We start from the raw sequence: 22938 nt of genomic DNA on the forward strand, positions 1-22938 counted from the left end.
CACCTCCATTTTTATATCAACATGCCTTAGAATATCAACATAATTCTCTATTCTCACCACCCACCATGCCCTATTCCTTTATGAGTCCTGTAGCATCGTGTTCAAGTAACGACCAAAATGGTGAGTGGCAAAAATAACCTCTTCTATTCAGCGATCACAGCACAAGTTCAAGGCAGCGATAGAATCCCAAAATCCAGTTCTTACAAGAGCCCCTTTATACATGGTTCTTTCTGATACTAAAATTCCATTACTACAGTGTTATATTCTTTTATCTTTAGTATACAAAGGTTTGAAGGACTTCTGTCCAGAGAGATAGGAGATGTGCTAAATGCTCGATGCTACTTGTGATGAGATTAAAAGTGTCTATCCAGTCTACTTGCTCAATTAGGTATTAGTCCTTTTGTCTTTTAAGTTAGTAAGTATTAGTAAAAATACTAAGCCTATATGTTCTAAATAAGTTAGAAATTGTACCTGTACTTAATAAAAGAATAAAGGAGATTGAACTGGTTACTGCAGCTGGGTTGTGAGACATATTTACCAGTATGAGTTTCATTCATTCATGCAGATTCATGGAAGTGCTGTTTTGTTAGTTAATTTCTTAAAGGGATAATGGCCCTGTTGAAAGGTACTTACTAACTGGGGAATGTATTCAGATCCAGGAGATGTCTCAGAAGGGATGATTGACATTATGATGTTTCATGGAGACTTGACAGGAGGTGACAAGAGAAACTGTGAGCTTAGTCAAAAAGAAAAAGGAAGCACAAGTAGGATTTAGGAAACTGAAGATAGACAGAGCTCTTGCAAAACATAATGAAAGCAGGAAAGAACTTAAACTCGGAGTTATGAGGGCTAAAAGGAGCCAGGAATTGTCCTTGGCAAATAGAATTAAAGAAAGTCCCAATGCATTTTGTATCATATAAGAGCAAGAGTGTAGCTGAGGAAACTGTACACTATACTTATTCAGAGGTAAACGCTGCTTGTAGCAAGGGTTAATAAGGTGTAAAAAATGCAGTAAAATACAGTGAGCTGATGAGTGAGTTAATAAAGACAACCTATAACACAATATCTCACAATACCAATGCAAAATATTCATTGAAGACCTCATCCACTTTGTCCAGTTCCATGTACAAATTACCCCCATAGTCCTTGAGTGGACCTACCATTTACCTCTTGCTGTTATATAGTACAAAATGCTTTGGGACTTTCTCTAACCCTATTTGCCAAGGACAGTTCATGGCTCCTTTTAGCCCTCATAACTTCTTGCTTAAGTTCTGTCCTGCTTTCATTATGTTCTGCAAGAGCTCTGTCTATCTTCAGGTTCCTAAGCCCTACTTGTGCCTCCTTTTTCTTTTTGACTAAGCTCACAGTTTCTCTTGTCACCCAAGGTTCCTGAATCTTGCTATGCTTACACTGAATTTTAAAATTGATAAATGTCAGTTTTTTTTTAAATACACTGGTCATTTGGTATATTGCAGTTGAGGGAAAGGTCAGCAGCAGTCTTGTTGAATTCAGTCATGATCACCCAAGTGGGTTACTCAAGCTCCTATTTCTTCTGGGCATGCATTCTTCAATTCATTACATCACATTGAAGTGACATGAATTATTTTTTCCTTTATTTTCACTTCTCATTATACTTATTGGTTTGAATAGCACTTTGAATACCAGGAACACTTCTTCTTCATTATCTCTGTGTTCCATTCTTTCCTACACATATATATATTCTCCAATTACCAGTTTGATTTTTGTAACTTGTTAACTTTTAATTATACGTTGAATCTAATAATGTTATGGGAACAAACATTAGGGTGATACTCTCATTACATCTATATGTCTTTGTTTATTATTCAGCTGCCCATTATATTCATGTTTGTTAATTCTGTTGAATAGACGGAACAGATGTGTATATTTCTTCCTGAATTGGGTTGAAATAATGTCATGTCCATGATCATTTTATTTCCTCTCTCTCAGGTACTGTCTAATAATTTTCAGGCTTAAATCCTTCTGTGGCCAAAACAAGAACATCCTCTATCATTCATGAAGCCTCTGAAAGTGCAGCTCCTTTTTGATTTTGCTTTCCTTTTCATGTCTGTCAGTGGTACATTTTTAAATGCCAGCTCTAGCTCATGATACTTATTGTGGTTGCAGCCACAATATTTTACTGATTATCTTCTGTAGAGTTGATTATGGCTCATCAGGTTTTGGTGCTGTTCATTCGGTGCATCTCATTGAAGCGGTAATAAGTTATGATTCTTTGGTGAGGAAAAGTACCTTCTGATGTGCTAATGAGTCAGTCCATCATTGGTTTGGTATGTGTTGCATGACTGCATGATTTCTGTTGACCTCTTTGATCTACATTGTTGGATCTTGTTTCAGGCTTGGCAAGATTTAGGTGCAAAACAATCTGTTGTAGTTAGTCACTTGAAGTTTCTGTTTATTCTAATTTTTAAGATTTATGGAGCTCATTTCAGCAGGTTCAGAAGAATAGGGAGTTGAGTTTTTAGTTTTCTCATTAAGGATTCTGAGGCTGAAAAGTCACATTAGAATGCAGTGGATTGGTAGTTTAATCAAATTGTGAAGAAGTCTGTTCTTTAGGAGGGTATTGACTGTTTGGACTCGTTCAGCTGTTTCATTCAACTGAGGATACTTTGGTAAATTAGTGATGTATTCGAATCTTGACATACCATGAATTTGGCAAATGTCTCCTTGAAAAATTATGGTTCATTATTAGATATAACCCTATCTTGGATTCCAGGAGTAATAAATATTTCATGTAAGACTTTGACAACCATATCTGCAGTTGTGGAATATAGTTTATTTACTTCAATCACTCAACAGAACAAGTAAGAGCATTACTCAATTTGAAACTAATCAGCACTTGTGTATTCCCATGGTCTGGTGGAATAGGTGATCCGAAACAATGATTTGCTTAGTTTATGTGATGCTTATTACATGTATGACACTCAGTTAGACAGACTTCCATCTGTGTGGTGATTACTGTCCACTATTCTAAAGTTTGAGCTATTGTTCTACATATTGGCAAGTCATCTGTAGTTGAGAATAAATAATTTGTAAAGAATAACAGTATGGTGCCATATTTAGGATATTTTCTCTGTTCCTCTAAAATGACATTTATTTTTGTTGTCTGAGACCATGACTTCAGTTTGCAATCAAATTCTTAGGTGATACAAGATTCTCAACAGTAGCACTGAATAGGGCAACAGCTGATATTTGAAATTCTCTTTGTATTTGACATTATGTGTGATCTCATGAAATAGATTTGAAACTCTATCAGTCATGATATGTTACCATTTCTTTTCTCTGTCCTTGTGAGATAGGAGGTCAGATTGGCTTTGATCTTCTAAAAGGCCTCTTCTTGATGTTTTTGAGGTTTTTTGAGTATCTCAATGGTTCAGTAATGGTTAACAGTAGTAAGTTAAAGATCACACAGCATCAGGTTATAGTCCAGCAGGTTTATTTGGAAGGACAACTTTTGGAGCGCTGATCATTCATTAGGTGGTTATGGAGTATAAGATCGTAAGACACTGAATTTATAGCAAAAGCTTACACTGTGATGCAACTAAAATTATATATTGAAATTGGCATGGATTGTTTGTTAAATCTCTCATCTTTTAGAATGACCTTTTTGGTTTCGGTTCTTTCATATGTAAATCCGATAATGTATTGAAGGTGTGAGGTGCCCTGTGTCCTTACGCCTTCAATACTATAACATTCAAGACTATAACCTGGCGTTGTGTGATTTTTAATTTTGTGCACCCCGGCATCTCCAAATCATGGTTTGCAGTAGAGCAGAGATGAGAGAATTCATCAATTAATGGTGAATAATAGATAACTCCCAAGCCTAGTTTAAATTTTAAACCAAACAGGTTGACACTGATTTGCCCTGAGAAATGAACCAGCAAATGACAGCGTTTTGGGATACGCGTTTCAGAAAGATTTGTTCTGTATGTTTCTTTTGAAAGCAACTTGGAGGTGAGCTGTCTGCTCTGAGCCCAGCTGGCTTTATTTTTTTTTAATTGGAACAATTGAAGCAGCATGAAGGAGTGAGGTGAGGCTCCCACAGAGCCAGGATTTTAGTTTAACTTGCAGTAGCTGTAGGTGTTTGGAAGCTGCTATACATCTCTCTTTGCTACAGCAAAATGCTTGTGTTCTATCTCTCTCTCTCTCTCTCTCTCTCTCTCTGTCTCACGCACACACACAGAGTTTTCTCTTGATGTTCCTTCCTCCAGGACAAATGTTGCATGTGAGACAATCTATTTTACTGAATTTGCCTCTGCCAGGGCTGTGTTTATGGGATGTTATTACCTTAGAACAGCTAATCAGTGGTAGTTAACATATATATTATCTTGTTGTCTATTCAAATAGATTTACAGTTAAGCTAATTTTGTTTTATTCTGTTGTTTTTTAACTGTAGTATAAGATTAAAGTGTGTTTTGCTTCAAGCATGATAGCTTGATCAATTGAATTGCATCCAGGACATAACACCTTATACTTATCGTCTAAAATAAGAAAATGTTGTGGTCCAGGCTATCTTCTGAATATATTTTGAGGGAGCTTGGTGTATTTTACATAGTTTGGGGCCCCAAATCTCAGGAAGGATGTATTGACCCTGGAACGTATTCAAAGAAGGTTCAGGAGAATGGTCCCAGGAATGAAAGGCATAACATATGAAGAATGTTTGAGTACTCTGGGTTTAAACTTGATGGAGTTTTTAAGGATGAGGGGGCATCAAATTGAAACACGCAGAATACTGGATGGCCTGGGCAGAGTAGATGTTGGGAAGATGTTTCCATTGGTAGGAGAGACCAGGACCTGAGGGCATTGCTTTAAGTAAAGGCAAAACCTTTTAGAACAGAGATAAAGAGAAACGTCTTCAGTCAGAGAATGGTGAATCTATGGAATTCATTGACACAGAAAGCTGTGGAGACCAGGTCATTGAGTATATCTAACACTGATATGGATAAGTAATTGAATATCAAGGCGATCAAGGGTTACAGGGACAATGGGGGTTGAGAAACCTATCAGCTATGATTGAATAGTGGAGCAGACTTGATTGACTGCATGGCCTAATTTCTGCTCCTGTGACTTATGGTCTTATGGTAACTGTAACCATTCTTTGCGTGAAAGAAGTTATTTCCATTTGCAAAAGACGAAGGCCTTTGTATGAATATGTGCGGCTTCAATATATGCAAGCATGACACATTGCGAGTCCACTGGCAATCCTTAATTGGTCATCAGTGTAATTCTTTGCGCACTGGGGATTATCCAACAAATGTTGTCCAATTGCAAAGTACACCTAACATTGAACACCATGGAGGGAGTTTTTCAAGCATTATTTGGTGAAATACAATCAGCAGCTTGCATGGTATAAACAGCTGAAGTGATATGCTGTTTGATACAATCCGCCAGACGTTGAGATATACAGCCTATGTATGTAACAACATATCACTACTGAAATACAGACATCATACTATTAAACAATATTTTGTGAATAATCCCGAGTATGCATAGAATTATCTTGACAACAAATTTATGATTGTCAGTCAAGCTGAGTGTGTTGCACTTGTGTGTGTTGGCAGCTCCATATATTAATACACATCAATTTATTCTCTAACAAACAAAAAAATAACATGTCCATGCATTGTGCCTGTTTCAACAAGCAAAACAGGTGTCATTTATTTATTTGTTCATTTCTCAGGGCAAAGCACTGACCAATCAAAGTAAACCTGTATTTTTAAGAAAAATCTGATGAAGAAGCAGTGCTTCAAAAGCTGGTGCTTCGAAATAAACCTGTTGGACTATAACTTGGTGTGAGATTTTTGTCACTTTTTTAAAAAGAACTAGATAAAGCTTGACAGTTAATTGCCAATTGTCAGTAACTGCAGCATTCTCCATGACAATGCCCCTTTCAATCATTTCCGCCACCTCCAAACGGACCCCACCACCAGGGATATATTTCCCTCCCCTCCCCTATCAGCATTCCGCAAAGACCACTCCCTTCGTGACTCCCTCGTCAGGTCCACACCCCCCACCAACCCAACCTCCACTCCCGGCACCTTCCCCTGCAACCGCAGGAAATGTAAAACTTGCGCCCACACCTCCTCCCTCACTTCCCTCCAAGGCCCCAAGGGATCCTTCCATATCTGCCACAAGTTCACCTGTACCTCCACACACATCATGTATTGCATCTGTTGCACCCAATGTGGCCTCCTCTATATTGGGGAAACGGGCCGCTTACTTGCAGAATGCTTCAGAGAACACCTCTGGGATGCCCGGACCAACCAACCCAACCACCCCGGGGCTCAACACTTTAACTCTCCCTCCCACTCCACCAAGGACATGCAGGTCCTTGGACTCCTCCACCGGCAGAACATAACAACACGACGGTTGGAGGAGGAGCGCCTCATCTTCCGCCTGAGAACCCTCCAACCTCAAGGAATGAACTCAGATTTCTCCAGTTTCCTCATTTCCCCTCCCCCCACCTTGTCTCAGTCGGTTCCCTCAACTCAGCACCACCCTCCTAACCTGCAATCTTCTTCCTGACCTCTCCACCCCCACCCCACTCCGGCCTATCACCCTCACCTTGACCTCCTTCCACCTATCACATCTCCATCGCCCCTCCCCCAAGTCCCTCCTCCCTACTTTTTATCTTAGCCTGCCTGGAACACTCTCCTCATTCCTGATGAAGGGCTTATGCCCGAAACGTCGAATTTCCTGTTCCTTGGATGCTGCCTGACCTGCTGTGCTTTAACCAGCAACACATTTTCAGCCCCTTTCAATCAGAGTCTGCTTGCCAACTATTTAGCATTTTTCTCACAGAAAGTGTGAATGCCATTTTTCCTCTTCATTAGTATTCTTGCAAATTGTCCTGAAATGTGTAAGATGGAAATGTTGATAACGGTACCTTTCTTTCAGTAAGACTCAAGTTCTGAACTATTAAATGAGTATTTTCACATACTTCTATGTTTTGCCAAGATGAAGGAAAAGTCTGCTAATATTATCATTTCCTCTTCCTCTTAGTGGTTTTCTTATCCCTTTTAACATTTAAGTGATTTGTGACGTTTCTGATTCTTTTCCCCATAGATTCATCACTTTTGTACTGAAGAAATTACCATATGCTATTTTGCTAGTTTAAGACTATTTTAGGTGCAAACCAAAAAAGTCATTTTAACTTCAACTTGGTGATTTTTAATAAACTGTTCTTCTGCCTTTGAGTTTTTTTTATTTCCAATTACTCAAATTATACTGCTGATTTAATGATTTTCTTGATGAGTGAGCTTTTCTCAAGAGATTATTACATAGCTTCACCTGACAAATTAAAACAACTATACTGAGGCTTGTTCACAAGATATAGCAATTTAAGTGTTCTTTTAACTTCCCAGCATATAATATTTTCTTAAATGTAACATTTTCACACTTCCTCTCAGGATCTTAACTTACTTCAGCTTCACATTATCGATTACTTCAACAGTAGTTTATTATTTGATTTTTTTTTCCCCCTTGTAGCTTCAATATATTTTCAAAGCCTATGCAGAATTTTAAACTATGTCCAGCTATTCTGGGGTTCCACAGACTGCTTAGTACTGTTATTACTCCTAAGCCTTTTTTTTAAAACTACTGGCTGCTGGCTTCACAGAAGGTGACAGGCTTGATATGGTTTTAAATTGCTACATTTTAAAGTTACATTCAGACCAACATTTGGTTTCTTTCCCTCAGATAGCTTTGCCTTTTGTACAGCTGAAGATTTCTTCAGAGTTTCACCACAGCTGGCATATTATGAGATGTTTACTCCCATCTGCAGTTTCAATGCTTTAGTTTAGGATAACAATTCTGCTGAAATGGTACCTGTTGTGGTCATATCCCCCTAAACCTTCTGAAATACTTTTGGTGTATTCACTGTCACCAATCTTTGTTATTGGTATTCGTCTAATTTACTAAAACCAAGTGGAAAGTGCACTGTGGAAGTAAGTCTCAGTCTTAATAATAGGATAATTACACAATACTGTAAAACTAATTACATTACATCTGAATTACATGGAATACGTGCTGAATTTACTTAGTGTGCACGCATACACAACACACAAGTTTGGGAACAGTCCTTAACCATTTCAGGTAGTAACTACATCATACAACAATCAACTATAGTTAACAATGCACATGGTTAAAAGGTCAGAAGGACTCCTTATGGGTCATCATGCACACTCTTACTGATCACTTGGCCAGTTTGAGACCTTTAGTGTGTGTTCAGCTGACCAGGGAATATAAGCATGTTATGCTGGTTATTTCACTGGAAAAGTTGGAACTGCAGAATATCAACTGACTAATCAGCCCAAGATTGAAAGAATTGTGATTTAAAGTTTGTATCATGGCAATATTAACTTGGAGATGTCACCCAAATATGATAAAAAGTATTTTTCTAGAATCCACCATAATTCTAATACATCTCCGCTGCTGCATTCTCAAGTGCAAGTTCACAATGTTGTCATTTGCAGTTGCCAATGGCTTTGCTATGGCAGAGATCCAAGAAACAGTTTTTCTTCCACCAATAATGTAGTGATGGTATTGAAGGAGGAAAGTGAAACAGCAAAAACAAAACTAATCAATCCAATTCGATGATCCTATAAAGCTGGATGGATAATATAACATGGAGTAAAAAGTGAGGTCTGCAGATGCTGGAGATCACAGCTGAAAATGTGTTGCTGGTTAAAGCACAGCAGGTCAGGCAGCATCCAAGGAACAGGAAATTCGCCATTTCGGGCCAGAGCCCTTCATCAGGAATGAGGAGATGGTGCCAGGCAGGCTAAGATAAAAGGTAGGGAGGAGGGACTTGGGGGAGGGGCGATGGAGATGTGATAGGTGGAAAGAGGTCAAGGTGAGGGTGATAGGCCGGAGTGGGGTGGGGGCGGAGAGGTCAGGAAGAAGATTGCAGGTTAGGAGGGCGGTGCTGAGTTCAAGGGAATCGACTGAGACAAGGTGGGGGGAGGGGAAATGAGGAAACTGGAGAAATCTGAGTTCATCCCTTGTGGTTGGAGGGTTCCCAGGTGGAAGATGAGGCGCTCTTCCTCCAACCGTCATGTTGTTATGTTCTGGCGATAGAGGAGTCCAAGGACCTGCATGTCTTCGGTGGAGTGGGAGGGAGAGTTAAAGTGTTGAGCCACGGGGAGGTTGGGTTGGTTGGTCCAGGCGTTCCAGAGGTGTTCCCTGAAGCGTTCCGCAAGTAGGCGGCCCATCTCCCCAATATAGAGGAGGCCAGATCAGCTGCAGCGGATGCAATAGATGATGTGTGTGGAGGTGCAGGTGAATTTGTGGCGGATATGGAAGGATCCCTTGGGGCCTTGGAGAGAGGTAAGGGAGGAGGTGTGGGCGCAAGTTTTGCATTTCCTGCGGTTGCAGGGGAAGGTGCCGGGAGTGGAGGTTGGGTTGGTGGGGGTGTGGACCTGACGAGGGAGTCACGAAGGGAGTGGTCTTTGCGGAACGCTGATAGGGGAGGGGAGGGAAATATATCCCTGGTGGTGGGGTCCGTTTGGAGTTGGCGGAAATGACAGCGGATGATACACTGTATATGGAGGTTGGTGGGGTGATAGGTGAGAACCAGTGGGGTTCTGTCTTGGTGGCGGTTGGAGGGGCGGGGCTCAAGGGCGGAGGAGCGGGAAGTGGAGGAGATGCGGTGGAGGGCATCGTCGATCACGTCTGGGGGGAATCTGCGGTCCTTGAAGAAGGAGGCCATCTGGGCTGTACGGTATTGGAACCGGTCCTCCTGGGAGCAGATGCGGCAGAGACGAAGGAATTGGGAATATGGGATGGAGTTTTTACAGGGGGCAGGGTGGGAGGAGGTGTAGTCCAGGTAGCTGTGGGAGTCAGTCGGTTTATAGTAGATGACTGTGTTGAGTCGGTCGCCCGAGATAGAAATGGAAAGGTCTAGGAAGGGGAGGGAGGAGTCTGAGATAGTGCAGGTGAATTTGAGGTCGGGATGGAAGGTGTTGGTAAAGTTGATGCACTGTTTGACCTCCTCATGGGAGCACGAGGTAGCACCGATACAGTCATCGATGTAGCGGAGGAAAAGGTGGGGGGTGGTGCATGTGTAGTTGCGGAAGATGGACTGTTCCATATATCCTACAAAGAGACAGGCATAGCTGGGGCCCATGCGGGTGCCCATGGCAACTCCTTTAGTTTGGAGGAAGTGGGAGGATTGGAAAGAGAACTTATTCACCTCCTCCCACCCTGCCCCCTGTAAAAACTCCATCCCATATTCCCAATTCCTTCGTCTCCGCCGCATCTGCTCCCAGGAGGTCCAGTTCCAATACCGTACAGCCCAGATGGCCTCCTTCTTCAAGGACCACAGATTCCCCCCAGACGTGATCGACGATGCCCTCCACCACATCTCCTCCACTTCCCGCTCCTCCGCCCTTGAGCCCCGCCCCTCCAACCGCCACCAAGACAGAACCCCACTGGTTCTCACCTACCACCCCACCAACCTCCGTATACAGCGTATCATCCGCAGTCATTTCTGCTAACTCCAAACGGACCCCACCACCAGGGATATATTTCCCTCCCCTCCCCTATCTGCGTTCCGCAAAGACCACTCCCTTCATGACTCCCTCGTCAGGTCCACACCCCCACCAACCCAACCTCCACTCCCGGCACCTTCCCCTACAACTGCAGGAAATGCAAAACTTGCGCCCACACCTCCTCCCTTACCTCTCTCCAAGGCCCCAAGGGATCCTTCCATATCCGCCACAAATTCACCTACACCTCCACACACATCATCTATTGCATCCGCTGCAGCTGATCTGGCCTCCTCTATATTGGGGAGATGGGCCGCCTACTTGCGGAACGCTTCAGGGAACACCTCTGGGATGCCCGGACCAACCAACCCAACCACCCCGTGGCTCAACACTTTAACTCTCCCTCCCACTCCACCGAAGACATGCAGGTCCTTGAACTCCTCCATCGCCAGAACATAACAACACGACGGTTGGAGGAAGAGCGCCTCATCTTCCGCCTGGGAACCCTCCAACCACAAGGGATGAACTCAAATGTCTACAGTTTCCTCATTTCCCCTCCCCCCACCTTGTCTCAGTCGATTCCCTTGAACTCAACACCGCCCTCCTAACCTGCAATCTTCTTCCTGACCTCTCCGCCCCCACCCCACTCCAGCCTATCACCCTCACCTTGACCTCCTTCCACCTATCACATCTCCATCGCCCCTCCCCCAAGTCCCTCCTCCCTCCCTACCTAACATAACATGGAGGCAACATATTGCTGATCATAGCAATATGAATTTAATTCATACTCCTTCAATTTCCTCCATTCCAATTTTTAGCCTCAAATAACATTTCAAGTATCAATTTGGCTCACATGGTATGTCTCTTAGCACAGAGCCGGAGGTCATGAGTTTAAACTCCATTCCAAGAGATAAGCGTATAATGCAACAGAATATTTCAGTGCCCTGCCACAGACATTCCATGTGGTTGGAGATTCATAAGATGTTGAACCAGAACTCCAAAGGGTGGAAGTAGTTGATTCCATTCCATTATTTAAAGATAAGCAGGAGGTTTGTCCACTTCCTCTCATGCATTTTCTCATCAAAGAGACAACATCAATAAAATAGGTTAATTATTAATTTGTCTAATTTGCTGTGTATAGATAAAACCGTGCATATGTCTGGATGCAACTGTTTATATGCCATTTGCTCCACTTCAAAAATAATTGAACACATTGTATGATTTCTGATTAATCCCACACAATTAATGGAAAGTGAGTAAAAACAACTAGAAAAGTTGGCAAAAATATATTACATTCATTTGATTTTTTTCCCCCATTTAGTGCAGTATTCAATTTTCCAATCATGTTTTGCATTGATAACAGTCATATTGTGATTTTCAGAAATCTGAAATAATCACACTTCTAGATTCATTTACTGCAGTTTATTATTGGGTGCATGCCTTGCAGTTCTCTGTACAGCTGCTGGATTAATAAATTGAATTTTTGGGAACTTACTGTGATGCAGAAATGAATGATGTAGCACTCTGAATGCACATAATAGCATTACATATAATGGTCAGATGCTATGAAGTGGAGGAGCCGGTGTTGAACTGGGGTGGACAAAGTTAAAAATGACACAACACCAGGTTATAGTCCAACAGGTTTATTTGGAAGCACTAGCTTTCGGAGCACTGCTCCTTCATCAGGTAGCTGTCACAGTCTGAATGCCAGTGCATCTAAATAAACCTGTTGGACTATAACCTGGTGGTGTGTGATTTTTAACTGTGTTTTATGCTGGCATTTCATTAAGTCATTTTGCCCAAAGAACTTGAAATCGAGAATAGATGCAACGCATCATTTATTCAAGTGCAGTTAAATATCCTCTTTGTAAAACATGACATAATTTTTAAACTTATTCTTTCAGCCTTTGTACTGTTTCAATTCCTTATTTTCTGTTTCCACTTAGCTACCAAAGATGCTTTTCCCTATTTCTTATGATAGCACTATCATATATTAGAGAAATGTGTCGCACCCATTTGGAAATCCCAACCAACTGACTATATCAAGACAGCTTGAAAACTGGAAATCTGTGAGGATCCTCTGTGAAAGTCTCCAAATCTAAATTAGTTATTCAGGAAGGTTTAAAGGAATTAATATTGTTATCATAGAATCACTACAGTATGGAAGCAGACCATTCAGCCCATTGAGTCCACACTGACCCTTTGAAGATAATCCCACTCTAACCCACCTCCTATCCCATCCCTGTGACCCTTTATTTCCAATGGCTAATCCACCTAACCTGCACATCCCTGGACACTACAGGGCAATTTAGCATGGCCAGTCCACCAAAACTGCACATCTTTGGACAATGGGAGGAAACCAGAGCACCTGAAACAAACCTATCCAGGCATGGAGAGAACTTACACACTCCACACACAGTCACCAGGTGGAATCAAACCCATTGTTACAACGTGTCACCATGCTGCCTATTTTGTTTTGTCTCACAACAGATGTGAGAGATGCTGTTAAGTAACATGTTCATGATGAAATCACTGTATCATAACATGTGTCCTAATGGTATAAAGATCTCAATCTTCATCTTACTGTGTCCTTTTGCAGAATGACACAATGAGGGAAGCATGCTGCAATACATCTTTAGTCTGGGCCCAGGCACGCAAGTGATTGTAGAGTACAAATGTAAATATAAGGAGTTGTAATAAGTTAATTCAAATTTCAGCACTAAATAGTCCACATCTTATATATATGTTACAGTAGCAAAAATGAGTGATAGTGTGATAGTTGTCGATTGCCAATAATCTTGCCATAGCATGTCATGGTGGCAGCACATTAGTAAGCACTAGAAGCTGCTTATAAAGAAATCCTCACTGAAAGCCAACCAGCCCTGAATCATAAAGTACTCAGATGACAACCCAAAACAGGTTTACTCGAGGACATGTCCCCAACTTAATTAGATAACCTCATGCTCTTATTCAACTTATCTTTCAAGAAATGTCAAGCTAGAAGCCCTTCACCTCTTTCAAAGTTGCTGCCTGCTTCGAGGAAAATAGTTATGACCTAGCAGTTAAAAGACTTCTTTGTGGCTTAAAACTAACATTGACTTTCAGATGAAATTGTCAGTTTAACAACTCCATTCCTGATGAAGGACTCCTGCCGAAATGTCAATTTTCCTGCTCCTCGGATGCTGCCTGGCCTGCTGTGCTTTTCCAGCACTACTCTAATCTTGAGTTTAACAACACAGCCCTTCTGCTTGAACAATTGGTGCTGTAAGCAATAAAAAAAACTTCTAATTTAGAGAAATTGCCTATGTGCAGTGGTCAGTTGGTTCTGCAATTTTTTTTTAATTTGATGCCAAAATTGGTTGATGTCATCACTCCTCATTTGGTTCAAACTAATGTTTGAAATCTGTTATGATGAGACCTTATTCTTTAAGGACACAGAGTGACAGTCAATAAGTTGTCTTGAAGAAGATGCAATCATAAACTGTGAAGTAAAACAAAAGCAACAGGAGGAAAATTGAAGGGACAAAGCATTGTACCAAGTAAAATAAAGGAAGAAATAGGCTCTGCATTCAACTACAATAAAGTAAAAGGCTATAGGCCTGCTATAGGAAGTGAAAGGCAAGCATTTCGTTATGGATTGAGTAGCAATTAACATCTTCATCGGAATGGAATGGAATGGAATGGAATGGAATAAACACAAGTACAGGCGAATGTTAAGAATTTGTGGGTCCATTTAGTATTCGAACAGTAGGGTTGAAATTGTTATAAAACCAGCTGGTGCGTATGTTCAGGATTTTGTATCTTTTCTCCGATGGTAGAGGTTGTAGAAAAACATTGACAGGCTGGGATGGATCATTAAGAATGCTGGTGGCCTTTCCTTGACAGTGGGCCAGGTAGATGGATTCTATAGATGGGTCTTTGGCCTTTGTGATTGTCCAGGCTGAGTTCACCACTCTCTGTAACCGTCTCCAATCTTGAATGGTACAGTTGTCATACTAGGCAGTGATACATCCAGACAGAATGCTATCAATTGTGTACCTATGAAAGTTGGCAAGGGTATTCTCTGTCATGCCAAATTTCCTCAGCTGCCTGAGGAAGAAGAGATAGTTGGGCCTTTGTAACCAGTGCATCCACATGAAGAGTCTAAGAAAGCTTGTTGTGGATGACCACTCCCAGGAGCTCGACACTCTCCACTCTTTCCATCTTTGTGCTGTTAATGTGTAAGGGGGCATGAGTAGCATCCTGCTGAAAGTCAATAATAAGTTCCTTGGTTTTACTGGCATTGAGAGCTAGGTTGTTATTAGTGCACCATTTTTCCAGGTCTTCCACCTTCCATCTGTAGTCTGTTTTGTCACCATCTGAGATTTGACCGACTATGGTGGTGTCATCAGCGAACTTGTAAATGGCATTAGTCTGATACTTGGTGACGCAGTCATGGGTATACAGTGAGTACAGTAAGGGGCTGAGTACACATCCCTGGGGGGATCCAGTGTTGAGTACTAGTAAGGATGAAATATTGTCCCCAAACTTCGTTGATTGTGGCCCGAGAATCAGAAAACTGAGGATCCAGTTGCAGAGAGTGGGGCTTAGCCTGAGATCACTAAGTTTAGTAATCGGTATCGAGGGGATAATAGTGTTGAAGGTTAAACTGTCATCAATGAGTAGGATTCTTATGTAGCTGTTCTTGACATCAAGCTGTTTGAGGGAGGAGTGAAGGCCAAGTGATATGGCATCTGACGTGGATCTGTTGGTCCGAGAAGCACATTGGAGTGGGTCAAGCATAGTGCGGAGACTGGAGTTGATTAATGCCATGACCAGCCTTTCAAAGCACTTCATGACCACTGAAGTTAGGGCCACTGGGCGGTAGTCATTAAGACATGATGCATGAGCCTTCTTAGGCACAGGGATGATATGATGTTGGCCCTCTTGAAACAGGCAGGGACAGTGGCCTGCCGCAGGAAAGATGTCCGAGAAGACCTCTGCCAGTTGATCTGTGCACGGAGTGAAGTTATTTTCGCACCAAATGCCTTATTTCACAGATCAAGCCATAAATGATCCAGAAAGGAGGTGTCTTAAAATAGTACTTGCTGTAAGCAAGAAGGGGCTTTGCCAAATAGATACATCAATTCTTTCTGAAAACAATAAAAAAGATCAAGAGGACATCTGGAGATTACTTCAACTCAAAGCACAAATCAACTTCTGAATTAATAGACTCCAATTCATGTAACACAGTCAGAAACTCAGAGTCTATTGATGGCTTTCTTGCCTGATGCCACCACAAATGCCATGAGTGTGATTTCAATAACACCAAATCATGAAGGAGCATAAATAGGCCATCCTGCCCATCACGTTTGGTCTGCCATTCATTGAGAACATGGCTAATCTGATAATATTCAACTTCATTTTATTTTGCCTTTTCCCCAGAACTCTTGATTCCTTTACTGATTAAAAATTGAACTATTCTATATTTCTGAAGAAGAATTTGTGGAGAATCTAATCGAATTGTTAACACTTCCACTCTGAAGAGAGCATTCTGGGAAGGCTTACTGGGTAAGAAAAAAGGCCGTACCAGTGACACCTTGCTGGAAGATGGGCATCAGCAAGAAGCCATACTAACTGGCCAATATCAGCTACATGCTTTGGGTGCAAAGAATAGCATTACTAGAATCAGCAAAGCGCGCCAAGCCAGCACAATCTGTTTCAATGCAGTTTGTCACACGCACCCAAAGTTGTCTGGTGTTTCTTCACATCTGCAAAAGCAAATGACTTCAAAAGAACTGTGCATGTACATGCAGAGAATCTGGTTTTAAATATCAAGCCAGACATGTGAACAAGACACAGGTGACTGAAAAGGTGGTACAATACCACAATGCAACATAATAATTTGTCCTAACATATTGATGAACAGCTAACAGCAACTCTTGGAAGACAACCAAGCCTTTCCTATTGTCAGCCACACACACCATTTTAAGGGTTTAAGATGATCAGAAGCTTTCACAACTACCAGCATTGTATGTATCTGTAAGATAGGCCAAAATATCCCAAAAGCCAGAATCGATACACGAGCTAGTACCAATCGATCACCACTATGCATTGTAAGAGTCACACACCTCAACACGTCGTGCTCTATGGTACAACCTAAAAATAGCCAGCCATCTCACACACATAATGGATCATTAATTCCATGCATTGGCCCAGATTCACCCTACTCCCTCAATGCAACTGCACCTTACCTCTGCTACCATGTTAGCTATCATCCTCACCTCTAAACCACCTGTCACACCTGGCATCCTACCCACCTCCCAATCTGATAACCTATCTCCATTTTTGATAAGGTTTAAGACAAGGGAACAAACACCACACAAGCTGTGCTTTCAACCTCCAGGGTAATAATATTCGTGCATTATCAAAATGTAACACAAATGTGGTTCTTGAATTCTGTTCACCTGAAGATCTCTGGTGGGGTTTTTCACAATATACAATCTATTGTGCAGTACATAGTAATCTTTGAACACTACAGAGTTGAGAACCTTTGAGTTTTGATCATAAAGCTATATCCATGCATTTGGCTTATTTTCATATTAATCTCGAAAGGTGACAACACAATTTAATGTACTTATGCGTGTTCCTTGAACAACTAGCTATCAAATTAGTGGCTTTCCCCATGTCCTTACAAGTTTTTTTTCTAAGTGTAATATTCGTATATTATGTGGAATTTGAAAATTTATTTTAGTCTTTTTCCATTACTCTTTCAGGTACTACATTTCAGATTCTAACAACTTGCTAGATACTGATGCCCCATTTTCCATGTCATTCTTTTACCAATTTCAGATGCAGAATCTCAAATCCAGCATCATTAGAAGCGAGACTGTATTGACTTTTGTAATTTCCCAGACTTTGAAACGAACTCCCTCACACAATCAAGCAGCTCACTCTACAGTAATTATTAATGTTTTAGGAACAATTAGTTTACAGTTCACAGACTGCAGAGGCCTTTTGTGTCATGAGTCCTCATAAATATTATGCGCAGGTTTTTAAAAGTCTACTAAGTTTACATGCGAGTGATTCTTGCAGAAGAACATTTACTTGCACTACAATAATGGGAACAGAGAGAAATGATTTATTTTGGATTCTCTCCCATGAAAGTGATTGGTAATGTTGCATTCGGAATGTTTCAGCCTGAGGGACAGGCCACAGTAAGTCCAGAGGGATTCTTAAAGCATTGCAAGGACTCAGGCACAGAATTCTTAGAGATTCCATGTTCCCAAATCTCTGGAGATTCGGAGAGCAAAGCTGGAGGAAATAAAAACATGCTTTCAGATTTCTGAGTTCGAAATGCATATACTTTAAATCTATGTTGTCTGGAAACCCATTTCTCCTTGTTTATTCTATCAAACTTCTAAGGCATGTCAAATTACTGGACAGCATGAAAGATTTTTTTCTTGAAATTTATCTCAATTAGTCAAAGAGATGTTTGAATATTAAGTTCCATGACCCAGTAGACAATCAAAAATGGATTATCATCAATTTTAAAACCAAGAGACTGTTTTTCTTTATCAGTTCTATACAGCAGGCAAATAGTTCTGTCAAAAGCAGCAAGAAAATAGCAAATTGTCAATGTCATTGGCCAAATTATTACTTTGAGCAGTACAGTTTGCATCGCATTGATATGTGATCCATTTTTTTAAAAATTAATGAGATGTATTAAAACAACCGTTGTGTAAAAAATCCATTAAGTCTATTCAAACTATGTTAAAACAGTGATTCCATTTAACATTCACATGCTGTGAGTTTAGCTTAAAGCAAAGAAGGACATAATTAAATTTGGTGGGGTTCACTAGACTAAGAGAGTGGCTGTAAAAGAGTCTATCTGGAGTCCAGAGCCAGTCCACATTGTAACATTAATGCAGCAGCATAGAAAACACAAAAAAATTGGAAGAAGAAAAGCTAATACAACTTATCAAGCCTGATTCCTTACAACAGATCATGTACAATTTACACTATCTTGTATTCTCCCAACTTAATCTCCTGCGGGAGTAGAATAACCGCAGGTAAATTTTCTCCCTGACCCTCAAAGGTAATCAAGCAAAAACTCCAAGATATCAATCTAATGTTACAATTTACATTACTCAACCCTGACCAGTCGCTTTCCACAGATGACATTTTCATGGTCCCAACAGAGCTGGAAACGTGGTGCTCCACAGAGCAACTATTAATGAGTTCTTTAAATGTAGCACAATGCTCAACTCACCGAGGGAAATGCATTATGGGGAACAATTTATGGTATCTCTGAGCATTCTAGCATGCATGAAGCAAACAGAAAAGTGTGAAATTGATGGAGCTGTAATTCTTGAATAAAAATTGCAACCATCATTTCAATCTGATACACAAGCATTGCTGAGCATTAGCAAAAGCTCAAGCTCCATTGAGTGTTAAAAATCACAAGATGAGTTTTTGAGCAAAATAGAATATTGGAAGATATGCTATTTCTATCTGTTTATGTTTTACACTCACTGGCAAAATAGAGTTATCCATAAAACTGAATGTTTTAGCATCGAGTAAGTTTACATTTCATCAGATGCAGTAAGTGCTTGAAGATGAGTGAAGGATAAGTGATTGAAGAAGTGTAATAAACACCAGACAAGCTTAGGAACAATAAAGCAGGAAGAAAGGGCATTTGACTAACTGAAGATTGTGCCTTCAGTAATCTGAGAACTTGTAAACTTATGTTGCAAATCTTCCATTTTTATTTTCTTGTCTGGCAGATCAAAGATGTGCAGGTCAGGTGAATCGGCCATGCTAAATTGCCTGTAGTGTTAGGTAAGGGGTAAATGTAGGGGTATGGGTGGGTTGCGCTTCGGCGGGTCGGTGTGGACTTGTTGGGCCGAAGGGCCTGTTTCCACACTGTAAGTAATCTAATCTAATCTAATCATTTTAAACATTATCAATCTGAGTGAATAAGATCATCCAAGTGCTGCTTTCATCACAATTTCTCTGTAACAAATGAATATCTTCCAATCATTTTCCATTTTAATTTGAAATAATACTGCATGTTTCTGCATGCCATATAAGAAGTTATATAGCTTAGTGATAGTCTTCTTTAACTGTTATACTCATTCCATTCAGCTTGATGATAAATTGAATAACTGGAGTACTGCATACGGTCGTGGTCTCCTTATTGAAGGAAGGATATAGATGTGTCCAAAGCAGTTCAGAGAAGGTTTACTAGATAAACACATGAAATAGGAGGGTTGTCTTATGACTCGGCTTTCATCTGCTGGAGATCCGAAGAGTAAGAGGTGCCTTGATTGAAGCATATATGATTCCGAGAGATATTGACAGGGTAGACCCAAAAAAGGAATCTTGTTCTTCTGGGAGAATCTAGAACAATAGGTCATTGTTTTAAAATGAGGGTTGTCCATTGTAAACAAAGAGGAAGAGAATTTATTTTCTTATAGAGGGTTATGAGTCTTTGGAACACTTCTTAAAAGGTAGTGGAAGCAGATAGTTTGAATATTTTGTAAAGGAGATTAAAATGATAAGCAAGGGGGGAGGGGGCATTCAAGGTTAGTGGAAATGGACAGGAAGGTAAAATAGTTAGAACATTCACAGGAGACCTGACGAGTATATGAGTAGAAAGGGTTACAGGGTTATGGGTCAAATGCTAGAAAATGGGACTAGATTAATTTAGTATATCTGGTTCGCATGGACAAGTTGGACAGAAGGGTCAGTTTCTGTGCTATGCATCTCTATGATTTTATTAGAATTAGAATTCCTACAGTATGGAAACAGGCCCTTTGGCCCAACAAGTCCACATCACCCTCTGAAAAGTATCCCACCTAGACCCTATTACTCTACATTTCCCCTGACTAATGCGCTTATTCTACATGTCCCTGAACACTGTGGGCAATTTAGTTAGGCCAAGTCGCCTAACCTGCACATCTTTGGACTTTGGGAGGAAATCGGAACACCCAGAGGAAACCCGCACAGATCAGGAGAGAATATGCAAACTCCCCCACAGACAGTCGACTGGGGTTGGAATCGAAATCGGATCCCTGGTGCTGTGAGGCAGCAGTGCTCACCACTGAGCCACCATGCTGCCCTGATTCAATGTCTCTAATCAGATCAACCATGATCTTATGAAGCTGGCTTGATGGATCATGTTGCCTACATCTGCTCTTAATTTATATTGTAAAGGGTCACAATTTTTTCCTTTTTGACTATAAACTGGAAATGGAAGCTGGAAGGCTACAAAACCAAAATACCAGGACAACATTGTAACTTGAAAAAATTAACCGGTACGCATTTTTGATATGCATATTAATGTTGATTTTCAAAGCAGTGAGAAGAATATTGGAAGAGAGAGTGACACCAAGAGTCTTTGCATGAAAGAAAGCCTGCTTGATGATGCTCCTCGGATTGGTTTAGCTGGAGTTATAGTTGTTGGTTTAGCTGTAGTTATGGTGATTGGTTTAGCTATAGCTGGTTATAAATCTGCAAGTGCAGGGCAGTCAGAAACCCTCAAAGGTGACAAATTGTAAACACTTCTGCACCCTACTCCCAACCACTTCCAGCTGATATGAGTAAAAAGACCATAAAGATGACAAAACAAGAAAGAATCTGAATAAGAAAAGACCTTAATCCACTGGGTCAACTGTCAAAGTATAGAACGACCATTGCTTTACAGACAGCAGCATGACATCATTGCTAAAACCAATAGGAATTGTGAAGAACAGAAAAACCGACCTTGTGATCTGAACTTTGATCCTCAGAGTTTTGTTCCCTCTCTATATTTTTTGCACTCATAATATTTGTGTCAAACTGGTTTTTTTTTGTTGTATTCATAAATGAGTGTGTGCATATTTGGGAGTTATAAAGGGGTAGTGTTTAATAGGAATCATTTTCGATTAGTAACCCTTTCTGCCATTTATTACAGTTAAGTTTGTTATAATAAATAGTTATTTTCTGTTAATGATGAAACTTGGTGTGAATTGCTCTTTTGCAGAATAGCTGTCAGGTAAATTAGTCACTTTAATAATCTAATTGGGATATCACACATTTTTTGATAATGCATTATGAACAATTATAAGTGTACTATTCTGAGTTAAGTTGTGACAGTGTGTAAGTTTATATATTCATATGAATTACAAGTTTGCATCAGTCCAGTTAATCACTTTGCATGCATTTCATTAATTTGTCTATTTAGAATACTTCAGTTGTTAGGTGTAAAGACAAATCTCCAGCCAACAGTGATACTATAATCTCAGGTTTAATATAAAGTCCTACACATTTAGCAAGCACCCATCTTATCTTTCATGTATTATTAAAGAATTGATGGAGTCAGTGATTCCAGCTGAACTGAAATCATTACACTCTCACAGGACATGCCAAAATAAAAACAGCCAGCTGACTTAGCTTGTTTGAGTGAGTCCAGCTTTCTCTAATAAACTCTCTGCTTTAGGAACAATGATTAGCAGGAGTCTCCCTAGGGCAGCAACTTTCCACATCCTTACATTCCATGCTCACACTGTTGTAAAGTAAACTTTTGGCTGGCACTCAAAGTGCTTCTGAAGTCACCCAAATCAATCACATTTTGTGAGCCTAAGTTAAATTGACACCATTTTAAAAATTGAGTTTCAGGATGTGGGTGTTGCTGGTAAGATGGTAATAAGTCTTCTTCTTGCATAACCAAATCATCCACCGACATTTCCGCCACCTCCAAAAAGACCCCACCACCAGGGATATATTTTCCTCCCCACCCCTATCCGCCTTCTGCAAAGACCGTTCCCTCCGTGACTACCTGGTCGGGTCCATGCCCCCTACAACCCACCCTCCTATCCTGGCACCTTTCCCTGCCACTGCAGAAAACCTGCGCCCATACCTCCTCCCTCACCTCCATCCAAGGCCCTAAAGGAGCCTTCCACATCCATCAACGTTTTACCTGCACATCCACTAATATCATTCATTGTATCCGTTGCTCCCGTTGCGGTCTCCTCTACAGTGGGGAGACTGGACGCCTCCTAGCAGAGCACTTTAGGGAACATCTCTGCGACACCCACACCAATCAACCACACCACCCTGTGGCCCAACATTTCAACTCCCTCTCCCATTCTGCCAAGGACATGGAGGTCCTGGGTTTCCTTCACTGCTGCTCCCTCACCACCAGATGCCTGGAGGAAGAACGCCTCATTTTCTGCCTCCAAACATTTCAAACCCAGGGCATCAATGTGGACTTCAACAGTTTCCTCATTTCCCCTTCCCCCACCTCACCCTATTTTCAAACTACCAGCTCAGCACTGTCCCCATGACTTGTCCTACCTGCCTATCTTCTTTTCCACCTATCCACTCCACCCTTCTCCCTGACCTATCACCTTCATCCCCTCCCCCACTCACCCATTGTACTCTATGCTACTTT

Source organism: Hemiscyllium ocellatum, chromosome 16, assembly GCF_020745735.1.
Source record: "Hemiscyllium ocellatum isolate sHemOce1 chromosome 16, sHemOce1.pat.X.cur, whole genome shotgun sequence".
Taxonomy (NCBI): Eukaryota; Metazoa; Chordata; class Chondrichthyes; order Orectolobiformes; family Hemiscylliidae; genus Hemiscyllium; species Hemiscyllium ocellatum.